At 44.7% G+C, this 25,358-nt stretch overlaps 1 pseudogene; it reads left to right on the top strand.

Annotated features, from left to right (window-relative positions):
- On the top strand, positions 1,803-2,279 carry LOC100522191 (annotated as a pseudogene).

Here is a 25,358-nt window from a genome sequence, read left to right as displayed (position 1 = left end):
CAGTAGGAAGGTCACTTTTTGTTGTTGTTGTTGTTTTTTGTTGTTGTTGTTGTTGTTTTGGTCTTTTGTCTTTTTAGGGCTGCACCAGTGGCATATGGAGGTTCTCAGGCTAGGGGTTGAATCAGAGCTGTAGCCACTGGCCTACACCACAGCCACAGCAACACAGGATCCGAGCCAAGTCTGCAACCTACACATCACAGCCCACAGCAATGCCGGATCCCTAACCCACTGAGAAAGGCCAGGGATGGAACCCAAGTCCTCATGGATGCTAGTCGGGTTCATTAACCACTGAGCCACAACAGGAACGCCAGGAAGGTCAGTTTTAGACAGCATGTTTCCACAGATATGGTGTTGCCCCCCAATTTGCTGGGAGAATAGTTCTCTCTAATTCAGTGTCATCTGTGAGCCAGGAACCCACAGCTCCCTGGGGACATCTTTGTACTGAATGGCCTGTCACTGATGGTGATTAGGAAGCAGAGGTGTTGGGAATTAGAGATGGCCTCTTCTTTCTGTCCCTCTGGCCTCTCCTCAACCCTCCTCACCACCCTCCCTGCCTCCAGTTCTGCCTCAATAATTCATTTTTTATACGTTTTATATTTTTAGCCCTCGAAGGATACGTCAAAAACACCACTCCAATCATGTCACCTCTGATTGGAAACTCTTTCCATGGCTCCCCATTGGCCTCATCCAAGGCCTTCTGTGATGTGGTCCCCAACCTCTGTGTGCAGCCCCCCTGCCCATCCCCTCCAGCCTCCTGCACGGGGGTCACATCCTATGTGCTGACGACACCATGTCTCTCATCTCCCTGTGTATTTGCTCAGGCTACTCCCTCTATAAACTAGAGCATTTCTGCCTTCTCTAGATGGGTGCCTTCTGCTCATTCTTTAAAGCTGTCTTAAATAAATGCCCCCTTTTCCAAGAAGCCTTCCTGGATCCCACAGGAATATTTAAGGAGGTGGGTTAAACTAGTCCTACCTGCTTTCCTATGACTTCAATTACTACTTTTTTGTTGTTGTTGTTGTCTTTTCTAGGGCTGCAGTGGCTGCATATGAAGGTTCCCAGGCTAGAGGTCCAATTGGAGCTGTAGCCTCTGGCCTACGCCACAGCCACAGCAACGCCAGATCCGAGCCGCATCTGCGACCTACACCACAGCTCACAGCAATGCTGGATCCTTAACCCACGGAGCAAGGCCAGGGATCAAACCCCCAATTTCATGGTTCCTAATCGGATTTGTTTCCACTGTGCCATGACGGGAACTCCTACTTTGTTTTTCTTATTTCACATCTTCTTTGCAACAGGTTTTTTAAAAATACCCTTTCTGGGGTTCCTGCCCTGGTACAGTAGGTTAAGAATCTGACTGAAGTAGTTCTGGTTGCTGTGGAGGCTCAGGTTCGATCCCTGGCCTAGCGCAGTGGGTTAAAGGATCTGGCATTGCTACAGCTGCAGCATAGGTTGTAGTTGCAGCTTGGATTCAATCCCTAGCCTTGGAACTTCCATATGTGGGTGTAGAAATATAGAATAGGATGGGATGGGATGGGATGGGATGGGATGGGATGGATAGGGTAGGGTAGGGTAGGATAGGAGAGGAGAGAAGAGAAGAGAAAAACATCCCCTTCCTTTCTTCTCTCAGCTACTATGGAAGTGATGTACACACTTAAAATTGAGAGCTGACAGTTGGGCCACCACAGGACCAGGCCCAACCTCAGGGAACTGGGGCTCATGGGGCACAGGTGCTTGTCACCAGGCCAGGCAAAGTGCCCTGGGCAGAAGCCGAGTATGTGGACCTGGGTGTCTAGGAGGCCATGGAGGGGGTGGTGCTGCTGCAGCCCTTCCTGGAGGCCACCAAGGAGGCGTATGATGTGTCTTTTGACATAAACCTTTGGGCTGTGATCCAGATGTCCCAGACCATGGCCCAAGGTTTCATAGCTCCTGGAGCCCCAGGGTCCCTCGTGCATGTCTCCAGTCAGCCCTCCCACCGTGCACTGGCTAACCCAGCATCTACTGCTCCACCAAGGGTGCCTTGGACACGCCGACCAAGGTGATGGCTCTGGAGCTTGGGCCGCACAAGATCCGTGTGAATGCAGTGAACCCCACAGTGGTGATGACCCCTGTGGGCCAGGCTGAATGAAGCGCCCCCCAGATTGCTGGACTGCATCCCACTCGGCGGCTTTGCCAGTGTGGAGCACGTGCTGGACACCATCTTCTTCCTGCTGAGTGACCAGAGCAGCATGACCTTGGGCTCCACTGCGCTGGCGGATGGGGGCTACCTGGCTACCTGAGCCCCCCCCACCTAATCACACCTCTGTTACATATAGAGCCCACGTGTAGCCCCCCCTTCCCCATCCTGCCAATCAACATGATTTGATTCTTCTGCTCCCCCCAAACACACAAGAATTGAGAGCTAAGTAAAAACCCCTCGCCTGATTTCTACCAACCAATACAAAATCAGATGTTTCCAATCCATTTTATAATCATCATCATTATCACCTATTTAGATTCACCAACACATTTGCCAATTTCTTTGTTCATTATTATGTCTTGCTTCCCACACTTTCCTCCTGGGATTTTTTTCTAATGGCTTTACCGGAGTATAATTGGCATATAACAAACTGCACATATTTAAAGTGATCGATTTTGATAAGTTTTTATAAGTTCTTTATATCACAAACGTAGATATACATATCTGTGAAATCATCACCCCGTCAAGATTATGAACATCACCCCCAAAATTTTCCTCGTGACGCTTAATTTCTCCCCACCCCCCTCCACTCTCTGCCCCACCCCATCCTCAGACAACTACAGATAAGTTTCATTTTCTAGAATTTTATTTGAATGGAATTATACAGTAGTGAGTACTCTTATTTGTCTGTCTTCTTTCACTGAGCACAATTATTTTGATATTTAGTCGTGTTGTTGCACCTGTAAATGGTTTGTTCTTTTCATTGCTGTGTAGTATTCCATTGTATGGCTATACCATATTTGTTTCTCTATTTAGCTATTGATTTGGGAACTCAGAGTCATTTCCCGTTTGGGTTATTATACATAAGACAGCAATGAACATTTTGGTACAAATTTTTATGCAACAATAGTTTTATTTCTTTTGATTACCTTGGAGTGGAATGGCTGGGTTATATGATAGATGTATGTCTAACTTGTTAAGAAACTGCTTAACTGTTTTCCAAAATAATTGTACATTTGACATTTCCCCCACCAGTGTAAGAAAGGTTTAGCTGCTCCACATCCTCGCCAGCACTTGATATGGTCTCAGAAGTTACAATAGGTGCACTGTAGTATCTTATTGTGGTTTTTTATTGCATTTCAGTGATGACTAATGATGTAGAACATCTTTTTATGTGCTCATTTGCCATTCACATTTATTCTTTGGTGAAGTGTCTGTGCAAATCTTTTACCATTTGGGGGGAAGGTGTGTGTTTTATTATCGAGTTTTCAGGTTTATTTATATTATGGATTAAAGTCCTTTATTAGATATATGATTTGCAAACATTTTCTCCCAGTCTGTGGCTTGTTTTTTCATTATTGTAACGGTGTCTTTCAAAGAAAAGATTTTTCATAATTTTGAGAAAATCCAATTTGTCAATTTTTTCTTGCATATTGTATCCAAGGTTTTAAAATTTCAGTGTTGTATCCAGAAAATCATTGCCTAACTTAAGGTCCACAAAGTATTTCTTCTATGTTTTCTTCTAGAAGTTTTATAGTTTTAGGTTGTACATTTAAATCCATGACTCATTTTGAAATTTATTTTTGACTTTGCGTTATGCTTATAGATGTTGAATTGTTCCAGCACTATTTCTTGAAAAGACTGTCCTTTCTCAAGTGAATTGCCTTCATGTCTTTTCAAAAATCAATTGACAAAGCATGGCTCTGTGCCTGGAATCTCTGTTCTGTCCCATTCATCTGTTTGTCTTGAAACCAATACCACACTCTCTTGATTACTGTCACTTTATAATAAGTCCTTCAACATTCCTCTTCATTTTCAAAGTTGTTGCTGCTATTTTATGTCCTCTGTATTTTTTTTTTTTAGGGCCGCACCCGCGGCACGTGGAGGTTCCCAGGCTGGAGGTCAAATCAGAGCCATAGCTGCTGGCCTACACCACAGCCACAGCAATGCCAGATCCAAGCAATTTCTGCAACCCACACAACAGCTCATGGCAATGCCAGATCCTTAACCCACTAAGCGAGGCCAGGGATCGAACCCGCGTCCTCATGGATGCTAGTTAGATTCGTTTCTGCTGAGCCACAATGGGAACTCCCTGTTCTCTGTATTTTTATATAAATTTTGGAATGAGCTTATTAGTTTCTACACACACACACACAGTCTGCTAGAGTTTTCATTAGGGTTTTGTTGAATCTATAGATGAATTTTGGGAGAATTGACATTTAATTAAATTGAGTCCTCAGAGTTCCCTGGTGGCCTAGTGGTTAAGGATTTGGCACTGTCACTGCTGTGGCTCATGTTTGATCCCTGGCCCAGGAACTTCTACATGCCACCGGCACAGCCCCCTGAAGAACTGAGTCCTCTAATCTAAAACTATGGTAGAGCTTCCCATTTATTTAGGTATTCTTTTTTATTTCATTTCATTTTTGGCTACACCTGCAGCAAGCAGAAATTCCCTGACCAGAGATCGAAGCCGTGCCATGGAAGTAACCAGAGCCACAGCAGTGACGATGCCAGATCCTTAACACACTGAGCCACCTGGGAACTCCTATATAGGTCTTTAATTCTTAGCAATGCTTTGTAGTGTTCAGTGTACAGGTCTCGTCCGTCTTTTTTTCAGATTCATCCCCAAGTGTTTCATTCATATATATATATATATATATCTTTTTAGGCTCACACTAGCAGCATATGGAAGTTCCCAGGCTAGGGGTCAAATCGGAGCTATAGCTGCAGGCCACAGCCACAGCCGCAGCAATGGCCAGATCCGAGCCTACATCTGTGACCTACACGTAGCTCACGGCAACCCTGGATCCTTTAACCCACTGAGGAAGGCCAGGGATCGAACACACAGCCTCATGGGTACTAGTCATATTCCTAACTCACTGAACCACAATGGGAACTCCTCATATATTTTATTATATTGTGAATAATGTTTTAAATTTTAATCTATTTGTTATCATTATTGTTGCTAATAAGTAGAACTAAAATTGATTCTTTCATATTAATCTTGTGTGAAATCTTACTAAATTCACTTATCTGTTCCAGTAGCACTGGTAAGACTCCCTGGCATAAAGTTCAATAAAAGTGGTAAGTGCTGACATCTTTACTTTGATTCTGATCTTAGGGGAAAGCATTCAGTCCTTTACCATGAGGTATGATAGAAAGTATAGGCTTTACATAAATGCCCTTCACTGAGCTGAGGAACTTCCCTACTATTTCTAGAATATTAAGAGTTTTGAGGAGTTCCTGTCGTGGCGCAGTGGTTAACAAATCCAACTAAGAACCATGAGGTTGCGGGTTCGGTCCCTGCCCTTGCTCAGTGGGTTAACGATCTGGCATTGCCGTGAGCTGTGGTGTAGGTTGCAGACGCGGCTCGGATCCCGTGTTGCTGTGGCCCTGGTGTAGGCCGGCAGCTACAGCTCCGATTCAACCCCTAGCCTGGGAACTCCATATGCCACAGGAGCGGCCCAAGGAATGGCAAAAAAGACAAAAAAAAAAAAAAAGAGTTTTGATCAAGAATGGATGTTGGCTTTTGCAAAAAAATTTTTTCTGCATATTAAGATGATGAGATGGCTTTTCTTTCTCACTCTGTTAATATGATGAATTATATTGATTACATTCCTGGGTGTATTATCCTTTTGACCATGATGTAGTATTCTTTTTATATATTGTTGAATTCAATTTGCTGGCCTTATAAAATGAATTGGGACGTATTCCTTCTTCTTTGATTTTATGGAAGATTTTTGTGTAGAATTGGTATTATTTCCTCCTTATTTGTTTGGAAGAATTCCTCAGTGAAGCCACATGGATTTAGAAGGGTTTTTTTGGTTTTGGTTTTGTTTTTTGTTATTTGTCTTTTTGCCTCTTCTTGGGCCACTCCTGTGGCATATGGAGGTTCCCAGGCTAGGGGTCTAATCGGAGCTGTAGCCGCCAGCCTACACCAGAGCCACAGCAACGCGGGATCTGAGCCACGTCTGTGACCCACACCACAGCTCATGGCAACACCAGATCCTTAACCCACTGAGCAAGGCCAGGGATCCAACCCGCAACCTCATGGTTCCTAGTCGGATTTGTTAACCACTGAGCCACGACAGGAACTCCAAGGTGGTTTTTTTTTTGTTTGTTTTTTTGTTTTTTAATTTTGTCTTTTTTAGGGCCGTACGTGTGGCATATGGAAGCTCCCAGGCTAGGGGTCCAATCAGAACTGTATCTGCTGGCCTACACCACCGTCACAACAACACGGGATCCGAGCCACCTCTGTGGCCTACACCACAGCTCACGGCAATGCCGGATCCTTAACCCACTGAGCATTGCCAGGGATGGAACCGCGTCCTCGTGGAGACTAGTGGGGGTCTGAGCCACAACAGGATCTCCTGGAATTTTCTTTTGGGAAAAGTTTTCAGTTACAGATTCAATGTATTGAATGCTTGTAGAGCTATTCAGGTTACCTGTTTCTTCTTGGGTGAATTTTGATAGTTTGTACCTTTCAAGGAATCTGTCCATTTTATCAAAGTTATCAAACTTATATTGGTAAGAGTTTCCTTTTGGTAAGCTAAATATTTTTGACAATCCACTATCTTCTAGCTTGCATTGTTTCTAAATACAAAATTGTTTGTCATCATTTTTTGTTCATCTACGTATAGTGTGGCTTCTTATTTTGGCTGTCATTAAGATTTTCTCTTTATTACTTGTCTTAAGCAGTTTGATATGATGTGTCTTGGTGTATTTTTCTTGTGCTCATGGTATACTGCTTCAATCTGTGAATTTGTAGTTTTCATCAGATTTGTAAAGTTTTCAGACATGTCTTCAGATTTTTTTCTGTTCCTCCCCTTATGCTCTCCCTCAAAATACACACACATCAGGCTGCTTCAAGCTATCCCACAGCTCATTTATGCTCTTTTCCCTTGTTATAGTCTTTCTTTTTCTTTCTATGTTTTATTTTGGATAGTTTCTATAGCTATGTCTTTAAGTTCACAAATCTTTTCTTTTGCAACATCAAACTTTCGCTAATGCCATTCAGTATATTTTTTATCTCAAGCACTGTAATTTCCATCTCTAGAAATTTTATTCGGCTCATTTTTATATCTTCCATGGCTCTACTTAACATGCTTAATCTTTTTCTAACTTCTTAAACATATGGAATTCAGCTATAATAGGGGTTTTAATGTCTTTGTCTCCTAATTCTATTATGTATCAATTCTGGGTAGCTTTGATTGATTTTTCTCTTTCTTATAAGAAATATCTTCCTGCTTGTTTATATGCCTGGTACTTTCTTACTGGGTGCCAGACATTGTGAATTTCATCTTGTTGATTACTGGATAATTTTTGTCTTCCCATAAATATGCTTTAGCTTTATTCTGGATATAGTTAAGTTACTGGGGAATAATTTTTTTTTTTTTTGGCTTTTTAGGGTTGCATTTGCAGCATATGGAAGTTCCCAGGCTAGGAGTCAAATTGGAGCTATAGCTGCCGGCCTACACCACAGCCACAGACAGCATTGCTAGCTCCAAGCTTCACCTGCAATCTACTCACAGCTTGAGGCAACACCAGATCCTTAACCCTCTGAGTGAGGCCAGGGATCGAACCCATCTTCATGGATACTAGTTGGGTTCTTAACCCTCCGAGACACAATAGGAGCTCCTACTGGGGAATAATTTGACCCTGTCAAGTCTTGCTTTTAAACTTTTTTGGCAGGAGTATAGTAGCATTTAATCTAGAGATAATCTTCCCCATTTTTGATGTTTTACTCAATATCCCAATAATTATGATATTTTCCACTCTAGCTGGTGGGAATGGAACTATTCCTGGCTATACGTGAACCGTGAGAATTTTTTCCTCTAATTCTTCTGGAAAGTTCTTTCCCTAGCCGTGGGTCATTTCCTCATATGCATGCATTGATCTATACTCAGTACAGTGCATCTCCCCCCTGTCTGGTACTTTGTCCTATAATCTCTGGCTTCTTTGCCTTCCTTGGACTCCCAGCTCTGTCTCCTTATTTCAGGAAGACCTCCAGGGTCTCTCTGAGTTCCCCCTCCCTGCACCGTGGCCTGGGAGCTTTCTCCAGGCAGATGCTAGGGCAATTGTAGGGTTTCCTTTGTTTGTTTCCCATCTCTCAGATCAACACCCTTTGTTGTGCAATGTCCAATGCCTTCGGAGTGACTGTTTTATATATTTTGTCCATTTGAAAAAATTGTTCCAGGTAGGAAGGCAATGGTTCTTGTTAGACCATTTCAGCTGGAAGAGAAGTTTTTTCCTTCTAAGTTTAATTTTCTTCTTACTAAAGTTCGTCCTTCATAATGTCTCGGAGCGAAAGTCTAAGATATTCCATTATCTCTCAGTCTGTAAATATCTGAATTTTTAAATTTCATACTCAACCTTAAATGCTGGTTAGCTGAATATGGGATTCCAACTGTTTTTCTGATCACTCTGAGGCTATTATTCCATTGGCATCTATTGCTGCTGATGAGAAATTGGCTTCAGGCAGAATATCATTCATTTGTGGATAATCTGTTTCTTTTCTAGTAGCTCTTAAGATTTTTCATTTTTCTTTATTATTTTAAAATTTCTCTACATTTCTAGGAATGACTTTTTTTAAACCTACTCTGAGCTCTGTGTTTTTCATTTTATGGCTCATTTTTCTTGATGTATTATAGAAAATTCTCTCCACCATCATGTCTTCAAATGCTGCTTCTTCCTGTTTTCCCCTTCTGGGACTGATTAGATAAATGCTGGAACTTCTCATCTTCTCCCCCTGACTTTTAATTTATCTTTCATGTTTTCCATTCCTCTATAATATTAGATAATTTTACTGAGCACTTACTGTGTGCTATAAGAACTATGACTGATGGGTAAGAACTATTAATTCATTTAATCCTGATGACAATACCATGAGGAGGGGACCAGTAGATCTTTATTTTACCTTTGAGAAAACTGAGACAGAAAGAGGTTTGAAAACATGCCTAAAGCCCTATAACTACTAACTAACAGAGTCGAAATATAATCCCAGGTGTGTGGCTTCAGAGCCCATGCACTCCACTAATAGCCTATACTGTCTGTCATAATTTCATCTTTGTGTGCTGCAATCTGGGTGATGTCTTCAGACCAATTTGAGTTTATGAATTTTCTCTCCCGGCTGTGTCTAGTCTACTTTTCAAAACATCAAATGAGGTTTTTTCTTTTTCTTTTTAGGGCCACACCCACGGCATGTGGAAGTTCCCAGGCTAGGGGTCGAAGCAGACCCTGCAGCTGCTGGCCTACACCACAGCCATAGCAACACTAGATCCTAGCCACATCTGCAACCTACACCATAGCTTGCAGCAACACTGGATCCTTAACCACCTGAGCAAGGGCAGGAATTGAACCCACATCCTCATGGATATCAGTCAGGTTTTTAACCCACTGAGCCACAATGGGAACTCCCTCAAATGAGTTTTTGATAGTTTTATTCTACTATCTCTATCTGGTGCTTTTTTCCCCATAAATTCCTCTATCTTGCCATATGCTTTCTGTTCCTAGTTTTATGTCTTTAAACATACTACTATTAAAGTCTTTTGGATGCTTTTACTCTCCTAATTTTGGGTAGGTGCATCCTTCAGATCTCCCTTGAAAACCTTCCATTCAACCACAAGGGGTGCAGTTAGCTGACAACCTACTTGTAGGACTGTTAGTGCCTTTAGGATCTACCTCAGTTTGGGGGGGTTTTGTTGTTGTTGTTGTTGTTTTTAGGTTTTTAATCTTTTCTTTCATTTTTAAGAGTTTTATGGAAGTATAGTTGATTTACAATGTTGTGATCATTTCTTCTGTACAACAAAGCGATTCAGTTATACATGCGCACACATCCATCTTCTTTCAGCTTCTTTTCCCACAGAATTATTGGCTAGAGTTTCCTGTGCCATCCAGCAAGTCCCCATTGGTCAGTCATTCCATACGCCCGTGTGCACCTGCCGATCCCAAGCCCCAGTTCATCCCTTCCCCCCACCGCCTGTTCCTTTCGGTAACCATAAGTTTGGTTTCAAAGTCTGTGTGTCTGTTTTTGTTCTGCAAATAAGTTCATTTGTATCCTTTTTTTTTTAAGATTCCACATACAAGTGACAGCACTTGATGTTTGTCTTTCATTGTCTGACTTACTTCACTTTGTATGATCATCTCTAGGTCCATCCATGTTGCTACAAATACCCCTCAGCTTTTGAGCTGAGGCCATGCTCTTCCCTGACAGTCTCTCAGCAGTGACTGATTATGAACTGGGTACCAGAGTCTCCCCATTTCTGCTCAACATGGGACTCCTCTAACGGGCAATATTTGCTCTGCAACTACCCTCTCGGTTAGCCAAGACTTTGTCAGATCTGCATCATGTCAAAGGCTCTCACTGCCCAATCTTGCTTCCTCCCCATCTCAATGAACCCCTTGCACTCCTAACTCCATTCTGTATTGATTTTCTGGAGGATTCAACTAGCACAGCACGTGAATTACCTAAGTTCTTTCCTCTTCTGACTTTATCTCCTACAAGTCTTTCTCTTCTCATACATCATAATGCTTTATAGTTACCCTTGTGGCTCAGCAGTAAAAAACCCTACTAGGATCCATGAGGACACGGGTTCAACCCTTGGCCTTGCACAGTGGGTTAAGGATCTAGCTTTATTGAGAGCTGTGATGTAGGCTGCAGACGCAGCTCAGATCTCCTGTTGCTCTGGCAGCTGCAGCTCAGATTCAATGCCCAGCCTGAGAAATTCCATATGCTGTGGGTGTGGCCCTAAAAAGACAAAAAAGAAAAGAAAAGAAAGAAAAGAAGTCCCAGGTGCCCTAAATTGCAGAGATGTGTCATGGGTAGTTTCACAAGAAGCTCCATTTGCTTAACCTGTACCATGAGAAATTTTCTTTAATTTCTTGGGAAGCACTTCTCCCAACCACCACCACCACCACCACTGTACTGTTAGCGCAGACTCAATCCTCACACTCCCACTACTGCAAGCTGTGATTACAATTATTCCCAGGTGACTCGTTTCTACCTACAGGTTTTTATCTCAGCTATATATTTAAAAATACATTTTATAGATTTTATCCATCTTTTCTATTTCTTTAGAGTCAGAGACGAAAAGGGCTTTTTCTTCACTGAGGTACCCCACACTTACTGAAAGGAAACCCCAAACCCCACATTAAGCGTACATTGTCTGTTAACTGTATATAATTGGTTTTCCATATAACTAGTTTCTCTGGTCATCCTATCTATTTTTTTAACTTTTAATTTCGAAATCATCATAGATTCTCAGGAAGTTGCAGAGAAGCTCTGTATGCTCTTCATAGTTTTCCCCAATCTGGAATCTGCATTTGAACCAAGGAATCATATGACTCAGATGTAGATGTAGGTTGTTGCCGATGCTGTCAATTCCATACCTGTATCCCTTGGACCTGTCCTGCCAACTGCCAACTGCTGGCATCTGCCTCTAACCACTGATGCTCAGAGTTGATATTTAAACACCCCAGCTCCCTCACCCCTCACATAGGTTACTTCTGAAGCGTGTGTCTTGTACTATTTTCTAGAGTTTCCCCAATGGGTGAAAGCTTTGCTAACCAACTGTGGTGCTGGCTCAACAGCGCACTCTCCTTGGCTGTCTTCCTCTTCTTGATCACCTCCTACTTCCCTCCCAAGGTAATTGACACTTCCCAAATAAGCTAATTGAAGTCCTTGTCAAATCTGGACAGCTTGTACCAGAAGTGGTGTTAGGAAGCAGAGCCTTAGGATGGAATTCTACAGCTGGGTCACTTGCCACTCAATGGTAAAATATCCTATTGCCAAAAAAAAAAAAAAAAAAAAGAAAAGAAAAAGAAAAAGAAAAAGGAGTTCACGTCATGGCGCAGCAGTAATGAACCGGACTAGGATCCATAAGGATTTGGGTTTGATCCCTGACCTTGATCTGTGGGTTAAGGATCCAGCATTGCCTTGAGCTGTGGTGTAGGTCACAGATGCACCTTGGATCTTTGTGGCATGGGCTGTGGCATAGGCTGGCAGCCGTAGCTCCAATTCGATCCCTAACCTGGAAACTTCCCTGTGCCATGGGTGTGGACTTAAAAAGCAAGAAAAAAAAAAATCCCGTTGTCAGTACTCCTTGACATGTGTTGGAGAAGCTCTGTTATAAGCATTCTTATGTGCAGTGAATGGGGCACCAGGATACAAGTGTAAGGGGATGTGATGGTTTGTGTAGGCTCTCTAACGTCTGAGCTATACAGAGGTGATGGTATATAAAAGAACTTGTGGAGTTTGTTGGTTGCTGTTCAGTACCCCTGATGTGACGAAAGAAGAAAATGATAGGCTGGAACTAGCCCACTTCCAATCTAGGGAATGGCATGCAAACCAGGAGCCTTTTATGAGAGCATTTAAAAATCTCCTAACCTCCTACAGCTGGAAGGAAGAAAGGACTGCAAAACCAGGACCAGGACCCAATGATTGGAGTGGCAGAAGTGTCCCACTCCCCTTTGCTAGAAGATACAAGGACTCCCCCTCCTTGCCTAGGGACAGGTAGAGACCTCACCGAAGGCAGATATCTGGCAAGAGGGCACTTGCCCTCTTCAAGACCTGCTCCTACTTCCTCTTGTGACTTCTAGGCTAACCACTAGGGTCAAGCCTCAGCGAGACACCACCGAGGAAGGACTATCTCTGCTTAGAGAAACTGGATTTTTATAGAAGGAAACATAACATCCGACTAATAAGTACGCACAGAAATCTGGAGAACATGCCTGAGAATGAACCTCAAGGGCATTGAGTGAGGCGGGGAATGGAAGGCTGCATTAGAGAAGTTTTGGGGGATAGAGGTACCCCCTTGGATCTCTGGGTTTATTATCCTAGCAAGGACACCTGGAGCTGGGATGGCTTCTTGAAACTTGGGGAAAAAAAAAAGATCAGAGTTCAATCAGGAGACAGAAACCATAACACTAATCTAAATAGAACCTAAAGTAAAGTAATAAGTAGGTGTAATGATATGAACTGGATAACCAAAAAGGCAAAAAGAGAGATCGCTAAGTTATCACAAAGGTAGCAATTACAGGAGTAGATGCCAAGCTTGGGATTGGCGAAATAAAGTAAGAGGGTGGAATTACCAAAATTGAAAAGCTTAGAGGAGGGAGCCCAAGAAACTGAAACGCAGACCTCTAAGGAGGGACCCCGAACTGCTGGACACTGGTGCCACGCAGAGTGCCGGGAAAACTGCAAACTGGACTCAGGTGCCGAGAAGGGAAGGCCCTTCTGTGCCAGGGTGAACATGCTTGCAGGAAGAGGAAGCTGACAGGAAGTCAGTAGGAAGAAGCAAGACCCGGAGTTCCCGTCGTGGTCTTGCTCAGTGGGTTAAGGTCCCTGCCCTTGCTCAGTGGGTTAAGGATCCGGCGTTGCCGTGAGCTGTGGTGTAGGTTGCAGACGTGGCTCGGATCCTGCGTTGCTGTGGCTCCAGCTTAGGCTGCGGGATACAGCTCCGATTTGACCCCTAGTCTGGGAACCTCCATATGCCATGGGAGCGGCCCAAAGAAATAGCAAAAAACAAAACAAAACAAAACAAAAAAAAGAAGCAAGACCCTACTGTGTCTTTCAGCCTCCTTAACTCCCTTCTGCACTCCTTATTGGCAAGGCATAATGTGGAGCGGCTGGAGATGCTGAAATATGATTTTCTGAGTCCTGGCTCCAGCACTAAACAATACGGTATAGAAGGGTGGGTTTAGCTTAACAACTGAAGGAAAGAATAGTTACAAATCAATGATGTGGCAACGCAGGAAGTGCCAGAACTGGAGGAAGCAGTCAAAAGGTTCAGAGAGGTGGGTTTCCTAGAAGAAAAGTATTACCTAAAACCAGAGTGGAGTTCCCATCGTGGTGCAGCAAAAATGAATCCCACTAGGAACCCTGAGGTTGTGGGTTCGATCCCTGGCCTGGCTCAGTGGGTTAAGGATCTGGTGTTGCCATGAGATGTGGTATGGGTCGCAGACGCAGCTCGGATCTGGTGTTGCTGTGGCTCTGGCATAGGCCAGCGGCTACAGCTCCAATTAGACCCCTAGCTGGGAACCTCCATATGCTGCGGGTGTGGCCCTAAAAGGACAAAAGACAAAAAAAAAAAAAAAAAAAAAAATTAAAAAAAAAAAAAAAGAAAAGAAAGAAAGAAAAAAAGAAATGAGCTTGTGAAGGGGGCATTGGCATCATGGAGCAGCTCAGAGGTGGCCCATCCTTTCTAAGCTAAGAGGACAGACAGGGAGGCTGCTATGGGCTTGTACCACCCTAGTGTTTATTAATGGTGTGACAATGGGATTCCAGAGCTGCCGGGTAGCACTTAACCATCAGAGGCAAGGTGGAAAAGTCTACCCAGGGGCCCTTACCCACAGGGTTCTGAGGGATAGCCAATAGACCTTCAAGTTCCCAAGGGCAAGATCAATGGACAACCAACAGGGGTATCACAGGCCAATGTGATCAAAACATATCAATCTGAAGGCTAGTGTGAGCCATCACATTGGAAAACTGTTCTCCCTCAGCCATTTGCCATGCTGAAGCTAGTCCTGAGAGCCAGAGCCCACTGTTAGAAGGAAAGACTGCTTTGAACAAAGCCGTGCAATTCCACAGTAAGTAGCTACCAAAATGATTCCCCTGCTCTTTCCCCAAAGGACCTATGGCTGTTGAACCAACATAACTGCACACTGGGAAGGGAAGAATACCCAGATGTTTCTATGGCTTTTTAAATTTTCTTTTTCTTCTCTCTCTTTTTTTTTTTTTTTTTTTTTTTGCCTTTTTCTTTTTAGGGCCACAAATGCAGCATATGGAGGTTCCCAGGCTAGGGGTCAAATTGGAGCTACAGCTGCCAGCCACAGCCACAGCCACAGCCACAGCAACACCAGATCAGAGCCGCGTCTGCGACCTATACCACAGCTCATGGCAACGCTGGATCCTTAATCCACTGAGCAAGGCCAGGGATAGAACCCTCATCTTCATGGATACTAGTTGGGTTCATAACTCACTGAGCCACAATGGGAACTCCTCTATGGTTTTTAGATACAAGTCTGGGCTGACACTAATACCAGGGCATCCAAAATGCCACTATGACCCTCCTGTTAAAGTAGGGACGTACGGAGGCAAGATGCCACCTAGAATCTTGGCCAAAGTCCATCTCACAGTGGGTCCTTCGGTCTGCACACCTTCCTGTGATACTCCTCCCACCCCTGAATACTTAATTGGGATGAATAAACTTAGCAGCTGGTAGAAACCTCACATGGGTTTCTTGATCTGTAACAAAAAATCCATAATGGTAAGAAGGCCAAGTGGAAGCATCTGAAATTGCATACACACCCCCCAGACATGATAATTAATAGACGCAATACTGTGGTCCACGGTGAATGGTAGAGGTTAGCACTGTCCTCAAAAATTTAAGAATATAGGAGTGATGGTCCCCATGCTATTCCCATTTAATTCAGCAGACTGGCCACTGCAAAGATCAAAACTTATACAGAACAAAACAAAAGATAGATCATGCTGGGTAGTGGCATACTACCATAAACTAAGTAGTAGGCTCAGTAGCAGTTTCTGAGCCAGATGTGAAATCTTTACTAAAATAGACCAACACTCTGTATAGCAGAGATTGAAGGAACATTGTAAATCAACCAAAAAATATAGGCATTCACATTGTGGCTCAGCAGGTTAGGAACCCAACTGGTATCCACAAGGATGTGGGTTCGATTCCGGGCCTTCCTCAGTAGGTTAAGGATCCAGCATTGCTACAAGCTGCAGTGTAGGTCTCAGATGAGGCTCAGATCTGGCATTGCTGTGTTGTGTTGTGCATGTTGTTGTGTTGTACGTTGTATTGTGTGTGTTGTGTAGGCTGGCAGCTGCAGCTCCTAGCCCGGGAACTTCCATCTGCCATGGTGTGGCCCTAAAAAGCAATAAACAAACAAACAGACCAAGATACTTCTGGTACTTGGCATACAGCAATTATTCTGCCAAATGTATCTCCCCCTCTCCCCCCACCCCGAGATATTTTCAGGAAGGAAGAGCAGAAGCAATCAGCAGTCGCTTGAAACGGACAGCAATATATATTCATAGACTTGCCCCAGGGCTCTGTTAACTTTCCCACTCTGTCACAATACAGTAGCTGCCATTCTTCAGAGTGGCAGAACCCTTGGCTCTGAGGAATGCTATGTTGATGAGATCAAGTGACCAGTATTTGAGATGCCCTCTAAGACACATGCACATAAGGGCAGGTGGTAAAAAGATTCAGGGATCTGACACAGCATTAAAAGTTTAGGATGTGCAGAGACATCCCCTCTAAAGTAATGGACAAGTAACTGTACCTTGAGTCTCTTACCACCGATAAAGAGGCACTTAATAGACCTCTGGATTTTGGAAGCAGTCTATATCTCATGTGGGAACACTGCTCCAATCCATTTATCAGGTGCTATGGTGACAGACGTATCCAGAGTAGGTAAGGACACACACGGAGCCCTTGGCAAGCCCCAGTAGGAAGTTTAAGTGCAGATCTTTAGGAATCTGGAGCAAGGGCATGCTTTCAGCAGCAGGAAACCATTCAATATTGGAAAACTAACACCCGGAATGCTACTAGATTCAAATAGGGACAGAGGGAGTTCCCGTCATGGCTCAGTGGTAATGAATCCAACTAGGATCCACGAGGATGCAGGTTTGATCCCTGGCCTCACTCAGTGGGTTAAGGATCCGCATTGATTGATGTGAGCTGTGGTGTAGGTCATAGACACGGCTCAGATCTGGTGTTGCTGTAGCTATGGTGTAGGCCGGCAGCTGAAGTTCTGATTCGACCCCTAGCCTGGGAATTTCCATATGCCACAGGTCTGGCCCTAAAAAGGAAAAACAAAAACAAAAACAAAACAAAACAAATAGAAACAGGGTAATTGACCATAGGAGATCAACTGACCATGTGACCAGAGCCCACTGTAAATTGTGTGGTCAGATCCACCAAGCCATCAAGTCAGAGGTGCAACTGCAAGCCATCTTAGGATGGAAATAGGCTATTCAAGATCAAGCCTAAGCAGGACCAGAGGTCACAAGTCAATTACACAAGCGGGCCAGATCCCATGTTATCACCTCAGTTTGCACTGGAACCGCTCCCTCAGCTCATTCCTGTGAACTCCTGGGGGATTCCTTATGACCAGCCTCAGAGGAGGAAAAATCCTGGGCCTTGTTTATGCATAGGTTAGTATAACAGGTTAAGAGAAGACCAAAAAAATCCTATTTTGCTTCACTACAACCCATTCAGGGGTGTCCTCCAGGACAGTAGGAAGGGGGAAATTCTCCCAGGGAGGAGAACATTGAGCAACAGCGTGTTAAGTCCTCAACTTGGTTCAAAAGGAGACGTGCCCTGAGGAAAGGACTCCTGGGCAGTGGTGAAGGTCTGGTTAATTAATCAGGAAATTCCTAAGGGCAAGATTGAAAACTTGGAGTTAAGGAAGTCTGGAGAAGAAGCTTGTAGATTGACCCCCCTCAGGGAAGGTACAAAATATATGGATCTCAGTCTCATTTCAATGTCTACCAGACAGTGCCCACTGCAAAGAAGGCACTGACAGCCAGGTGGATAGCTTGGTTCATCCCATTGAAATGAGCCATTCTGTCACCTCAGAACATGCACAATGGACCCATGAACCAAACAGCCACAGTGGCAAGGATAGGAGCCATGCATGGCCCAACTGCATGGGCTCCCTCTCACCAAAGCTGATCAAGGTATGACTCAGGGTCAAGTCTGTCCGAGCAAAGACTAATGCCAAGCTCTTAATATGGTACCACCCCTGAAGGAGAGCAGCCAGCCACATGGTGACAAGTTGACTACAAAGAACCCACCATCCCAGAGGACTTATGCTTCTTCTATGACCTCATGGAAATGATACAAGTTTGTCTTCTCAGTTCACAATGTCTTGGCTAGCTAAAGGCTATCTGAAGGCTCCCAGAGTGTCTAATTTATCATTATGAGATTCCCCCAATAACATGACAATGGAGGACATGGGCATGTGACCATATTGTCCACTGGTCCTGCTCTATGATGTATCAACCAGAAGCTGCCATCCTGAGAAAATATTGGGAGACTCACTCGAAGGTATAGCTAAAGCATCAGCTAGAAGATAGGGTTGAGGTGCTATCCTTAACATATATTTACATGCCTTTAGCCAATAGCCATGACATGCTGTATTCCTGATCAATAGAACCAGGGAAGTGGCCCCTCTCACTTTTCTTTTTAGGACCGCACATGGAAGTTCCCAGGCTAGGGACTGAATCAGAGCTGCAGCTGCCAGCCTACACCACAGCCACAGCAATACCAGTTCTGAGCACGTCTGTGACCTACACCACAGCTCATGGCAACACCGGATCCTTAACCCACTGAGCCAGGCCAGGGATCGAACCCACATCCTCATGGATACTAGTCCATTATGGCTGAGCCATGACGGGAACTCCCCCTTCTCATCTTTATTCCTCATGTCTTACTTGGTAACTGTATGCTTCCTATCCCTAAACGCTTAGGCTCTGCTGGACTAGAGATCCTGGCTGGACTAGAGGGTAAGGGGAGACCACTCCTAGCAGAGGACATAGTAATGGTTTCACTAAATCTAAAACTGTATCTGCCCCCTGGCAACTTTAAGCTTCTCATGCCACAAGACCAGAGGGTAAAAAAGAGTTACTGAACGGGTAGGGAGGGGTTAGTGATCCCAGCTGGGTCAGGCGAGGGGCCGCTGGGATGGGTGGTAGAGAAGGAAGATGATGAGCATCACTTAAGCCTCAGGACCAACTGCATCAGCCACATTTTTGCTTGTTCCACCAACTCTCCTATTGTCTTCTTCTTTAACAAATAGTGACTGGCCAACACCTTTCTTTTTCTTTTTTTTTTTGGGGGGGGGGCTCTTTTGTCTTTTTAGGGCCGGGCCTGTAGCATATGGAGGTTCCCAGGCTAGGAGTTGAATCAGAGCTACAGCTGCCAGCCTACGCCACAGCCACAGCAATGCCAGATCCCACCTGCATCTGCGACCTACACCACAGCTCATGGCAACACCGGATCCTTAACCCACTGAGAGGGACCAGGGATCGAACTCACATCCTCATGGTTCCTAGTCAAGTTTGTTTCCACTGCGCCACAATGGGAATTCCAGGCCAACACCTTTAAAAAGTAGTGGCAGGAGTTCCCTGGAGGCTTAGTGGGTTAAGGATCTGGCATTGTCTCTGCTGTTGTACAGGTTCGATTTCTGGCCTGGGAATTTTCACATGCTGCCGGCATAGCCAAAAATAAAATAAATCAACAACAAAAGCGGTGATAGCACACCAAATTGTTTCTTCTTCTTTTTAGGGCCATACCTGTGGCATTTGGAAGTTCCCGGGCTGGGGGTTGAATTGGAGCTGCAGCTGCTGGCCTATACTTCAGCCATAGCAACACCGGATCCAAGCTGTGTCTGTGACCTACACTAAGCTCAGGGCAACACTGGATCCTTAACCCAGTGAGCGAGGCCAGGGATCAAAACAGCATTTGCATAGATACTAGTCAGGTTCTTAACTCGCCACAATGGGAACTCCCAGGACACAAAATTTAAGGTGGAATGCAGTTGATCTGAGCAAGGGGTGGTAGTGACAGATACTCATTGCCCTCCCTTCATGCTTCAAACCTGTCAGTGTGCCCCCAAGACTTCCAGCTGCCAGCATTTGCATCATGGCTGAGGGGTCATTTCCCCAGAACTGCAGGAAGCTGACTGCATCCATCAGAGCTGACAAGTGCCAGGGAGCAGCCTCAATCCTCAGAGAGGATGTATAATGACCCAGCTCTCTTGTCCTTTGTGGGGGGGAGGGGGTCATTCTGAGGCATGTGTTTGGTACCGTTTCCTAGAGTTTCCCTGCAGGAGAAATCTATACTCGCCCTCTGTGCTAGCTGGCTTACCAGTGCAGCCTTAGGGGCCTGCCCCCCCTTCCCTGTATCTCTTTCCCACTTTTGTGCCGTATTACTTGTGCCGTAGTTTACTTTCCCAAATAAACTATTTTCTCAAGGTCAGCCCCTGGAAGGACCTATGCTAAAGACACACGTGGGTCAAGAGAAGCAGTGATATCAAGAGTGAACTCATATCTATTTTTTAAAAAATCTCCCCTCCCCCCACCCCCGGCCTCCTGGGTGTGTGTGTGTGTGTGTGTGTGTATGTGTGCACCCTTGTGCGCACGCGCTCATGCACAAGCATGGCTAATATATGAAAAAGGCTTTTAAGGATATAAACCAAGTATTAACAATAGTTCTTTCTGGGTGGTATAATCATGACTATTTCAAAGTTCCTTTTAATTTGTCTCTGCGTTTTGTTTTTCTGCAGCAGCAACTATGTACTAGATGCTAATTTAATTGGCAATTAGCAGATTATTAGTGAGCTCAGTACAGTGGTGGGGAGCAGAGCCAGGCTAGTTGGGGACTGGCAGGGGAAGTGTGCAGAGGGTTCTTTCCAGAGGCTGGTCTAGAGAAAGGCAAGAGATGAGGAGGTCGCTAAAGGTGGGACAGCTGGAGAGAGGGCTGCTTTAAGAGAAACTCGAACCTGTTTGTAGGCTGAGCGAAAGTAGCCAATGCCAAGGAAGGGAAGGAAATACTGAGTGGAGAGGGAAGACATTGGAGGAGTCAGTCCCTGGGGGCCTGAGAGCATGAGACCAGGGCCCAGGTGGAGAAATTTGTTTTTTTGTTTTTGTTTTTGTTTTTGCTTTTTAGGGCCGCACATGCGGCATATGGAAATGCCCAGGCTAGGGGTCAAATCAGAGCTGCAGCTGCCAGCCTATGCCACAGCCACAGCAACACGGGATCCGAGCCACAGGATCCAAGCCATGTCTACACCACAGCTCACGCTGGATCCTTAACCCACAAAATGAGGCCAGGGATCAAACCCACATCGTCATGGATACTAGTTGGATTCGTATCCATGAGCCACAATGGGAACTCCAAGGAATTCATTCTGAACAGAAGGCAACTTCATCCTCAGACCAGAAGAAGAGAGGTGAGGATGAATAAAGTTATGAATGCACTGACTTTGTCCATGTGTTTATTTTACATTCAGCCTCATTTCACAAGGGACTTTCACAGATAAGTTTTTAGGTTGAAGTGGCGTGGATGGTGAAAAGTCCCCCCCTGGAAGGGACTTTATTCCTGGTGTGGGAGGCAAGGTGCCCCACTGAGAAAGAAGCAGGGGTGTGTCTGTGGGGCTTGAGGAAACAGGCAAAGATTTAGAATGGTGGGGAAGGGGCGGAGAAATAGGAGCTAGCTGGATGGTTTGTGAAGACCTTTGGGGAGTTCCTTGGTGACCTAGTGAGTTAAGGACCTAGTGTCACTGCCATGGCTCAGGATTCAGTCCCTGGCCTGGGAACATCTACAGGTTATGGTCACAGCCAAAAAAAAAAGGCCCATTGGATGGAGCGGAGGACTCAGATTTGGCCTAGCTCCAAAATGCACAACTGTGGAATCTTTTCCAGCAGCTGGGGGTGAGGCCTGTGCCTCTTACTTGCTCTGGCTTAAGACAGATCTTGTCTCCCCTCTGAGCTGCAGTTTCCTAATCTGCAAAGGGGCGGGGGGGAAACGTCAAGTCTGGAGGGCTGTTATGAGGATTAAATAAAACAAAGGACACCAAGCAGGTAGCCCAGCTCATGGTGCATTGGAGCGGCTCGATCCACGTTCATTCTCCTGCCCCTGCCCCTTTGATGGGCCTGAGCCAATGTTACCTGGAGGGAAAGTGGTGCAGGGTTTGGTACCTAGGACTGACGGATGCTATTAGACACAACTTTAAATACAAGCGACGCTCGACATTCACATGGTTGGTGAATTGCTGCAAAGATTGAACTAGGGACTACAGAATCACTGCCCCTTGAGGAAATACAGCGTTAGGTTCCTGCGAGCCTCTGGCCGTGTTGCAACCAATCAATACATAACGTTGTTTTCTGTGTGTTTCTGTTTAAAGATGCCTTATTTAATATATGTTGTTGATGCATTAACATTGGCTTCACAACCAGTAGCCCTATAACTCACGCCTGAATAAAGCTTATCAAACACACATATATTCTCCCCAAGGCCCATCACAGGCTTTGTGCCCTTAGAACCACCAGGCAGCACTTCAGTGCTATACTTAGGGGCTATTTTAAAACAGCAAAATTGACACAAGATGGCAGCCACCATGGGCTTGGGAGTAAAAGTCCCTTGCAATTTCTGACTGTTGGAAGAACTCAAAGAAGACCAGAAAGGAGTAGCAGATGACATGGCTCGCTGGGGTCTAGACGATGACGAAGATAAGACGGACAGGCATGATAACTGGGCCTCCAGGAACAACTTATGAAAAGTGAATATACAGCCTTAAAATAGAATGTGGACCTAACACCCAGATGCACCCCCCCCTTTGTAAGAACTGTAACAAAAACTAAATGAATGCAATTAATAGTTCTAAGGGAGTAGTGGACCCAAGAGCCGTATCAGTGCTAGGACAATGTTACAGCAATTAATCAAAAAGAAAAACTACACACCCCCCACTATCCCTCATTCGATGTAAGCAGTCTTCATTTTCCACAGTAGTAAATTTTCTAGATACAGCTTGGAGACCTCAAAGTACTGGAAAGGAAGCTCCCATTCAAAGGCAATTTATCTCAAGATGCTGTAAATGAGACTAATTTTTTGTCCATTTGAAATATCTAAGCTGTGCTATCACAACAACAACAAATACAGCAAAATCACCCAAAAAAAGCCCAAAAGTCAGAAAAAAGCGGCATTAAATAGACCATGAAAAGTTGAACCATATGAGAGCTGAAACAAGAAGGCAGAGGGTCCCCTGGTCCCACCTCTGCTGGGAACATGCATGTTGGGCAATTTACATTCTTGCTACTCTGGGTCCGTGTATGTCCACAGATGACAGTGAAAACACCTCAAGTACGGATGTGGGGATTTTAGGAGCAGCTGAGTTTGCAAATAGTGAACCCATGAGTAATGAGAATCCACTGTGTCTTTTTTTCTGATTATAAAATCAAATAATAAACAAACAGAACTATACAGTGCAACTATTAAGCTCCTCCCCCCACCCCAGGCCCCAGATAAACATGGGTAAGATGGCTACAGAGTCTGCAGAGCTGTGCTATGCAAATAATACTGTGTAGGACTGTGTGTGTGTGTCCATGTGTCTATGCATCTGTGGGTGTATTTGCGTTTTCCTCTTTTTTTTTTTTCCCCTACTCAGCAACATCTCTTGGATAGCTGTCCAAAACAAAACAAAAGAAAACCAAAAAACCACTCTGGCTGTTCCTTTTAGAGTATGAATGGGAGTGAGTGGCATATGCTGCAGTCAGGGTCTCCAAGTCCTGGTCAGAGCCCTCAACCACATCAGGTTGGGGAAACAGATGCAAAAAGAGCAATGACTCACGAAACTTAAATATAGCCAACAGTCTGTGTGAGTGTAGTTTTCAACATCTTAACGGAGACGGAGTAAGTTCAGAGGAAGAACAGCTCAACAAGACTAAAAGCTGGAAATTATTCTGAAGGGTCAAAGAGACTGTGCTGTTCAGCCAGAGAAAGCCATGTTCTAAAAGCTTTGGAAGAGACTGGTGCTGGATGTTAAGATGAACTTAGCTACTGGAAGGGTTTAGACAATAGCGTGAGTAAAATGGGATCAAAGGGGAGTTCCCGTTGTGGTGCAGTGGAAATGAACCGGACTAGTATCCATGAGGATGCCGGTTCCATCCTTGGCCTCAATCACCAGGTCAAAGGATCCCGCATGGCTGTGAGCTGTGCTATAGGTCGCAGACTCGGCTCAGATCCCATGTTGCTGAGGCTGTGGTGTAGACCAGCAGCTGCAGTTCCAATTCAACCCCTAGCCTTGGAACTTCCATATGCAGTGAGTGCCGCCCTAAAAAAAAATAAAATTTAAATTAAAAAAAAAAGTACCAAAGCCTCTTCTAAAAACAGCTGGAGAGGAAGGAGTTCCCTCCTGGCTTAGCAGGTTAAGGATCCAGCATTGTCACTGCTGTGGCTCTGGTTACAGCTGTGGCGTGGGTCTGATCCCTGGCCCAAGAAGTTCCACATGCCATGGGTGTGGCTAAAAAAATAAAATAAAATACAACAGCTGCAGAGTAGATGGGGTAGGCTAACCTGCTGCATCAGAGACCCAAAATATAATGGCCTTTAGAAAATGGAAGTTTATTTCTCATTCTCTAGCCCACATTGGTGGGTGGCTCCACTCCATACGGTCATTTAGGAACCCAGGTTCCCTCCTTACCTTTGCTCTGTCAGCCTCTTTGAAGCATTACTGAAGCTAGGTTTCCGGCACATCTGTGTTCCACTCAGGGAAGAGGAAATGGGGCAGAGAAGAGCAAAAAACCTGAAGGACTATTTCTATTTACATTCTATTGGAAAGGATTTAGTCACAAAGCCACACTCAGCTGCAAGAGCAGCTGGAAAGTGCAGTGTCTGGCAGACTAGCCATTTCTCCAGCTACTATATTGCTATAGAAGAGGAGGATGGATTACATGGTGAATAAATGAAGCCCACTGTTTCATCCATCATCAAGCCTTTTTTCATTTCATTTCAAATGCTTCAATAATTTAGACCCTGCCCTCTTTACAAAAAAAAAAAAAAAAAAGACTGAAGACGCATAGCAATGCATCATCTGGGATTCTTTTGTTTGCCAAGAGACAGCACACTGCTATTAAACTCGCTTAAGCAGTAAGGTGGACCATATCATACATCCAAAAGTCTAAGCTCTGCATCAGTGCACCAGCATCTCTTTCCTAGGACTCGCTCCGCCTCTGTCACGTGTTGGCTGCATCCTCAGACTGGGAGCGATTCCAAGTATCATCACCAAACACATTCACATCCAGCAAAGGGGACGGTTTTTTGAGAGGGAAGAGACCTTTTGCAGAAGCCACCTCCCTACCACAGGCTTCCCCTCTGGTTTTTCAGGCCAGACCTGTAGCACCTGTCCAAACCCAAACCATCACTAGCAAAAGGAATGCAACCACCAAAGACTTGGACCAAATGGGATTTACTCCTACAGCTGGGCTGGGGTCAGCTGTCCCTTGGTCACATGGAGAAGGGGCACCTGAACAAAATGACAGCTCTGACTGCAAGGAAAAGTCAGTGAATGGTTGTTGCATGAGCTACTAACTTGTTTCTGGCAATAATAGCCACACGGAACTAGATAATGATATGATGGAAGATACATAAATAGC

Source organism: Sus scrofa, chromosome 6 (genome assembly GCF_000003025.6).
Source record: "Sus scrofa isolate TJ Tabasco breed Duroc chromosome 6, Sscrofa11.1, whole genome shotgun sequence".
NCBI lineage: Eukaryota > Metazoa > Chordata > Mammalia > Artiodactyla > Suidae > Sus > Sus scrofa.
The sequence above is the reverse complement of the archived record's forward strand: the minus strand, read 5'-3'. Positions and strand labels throughout refer to the sequence as shown.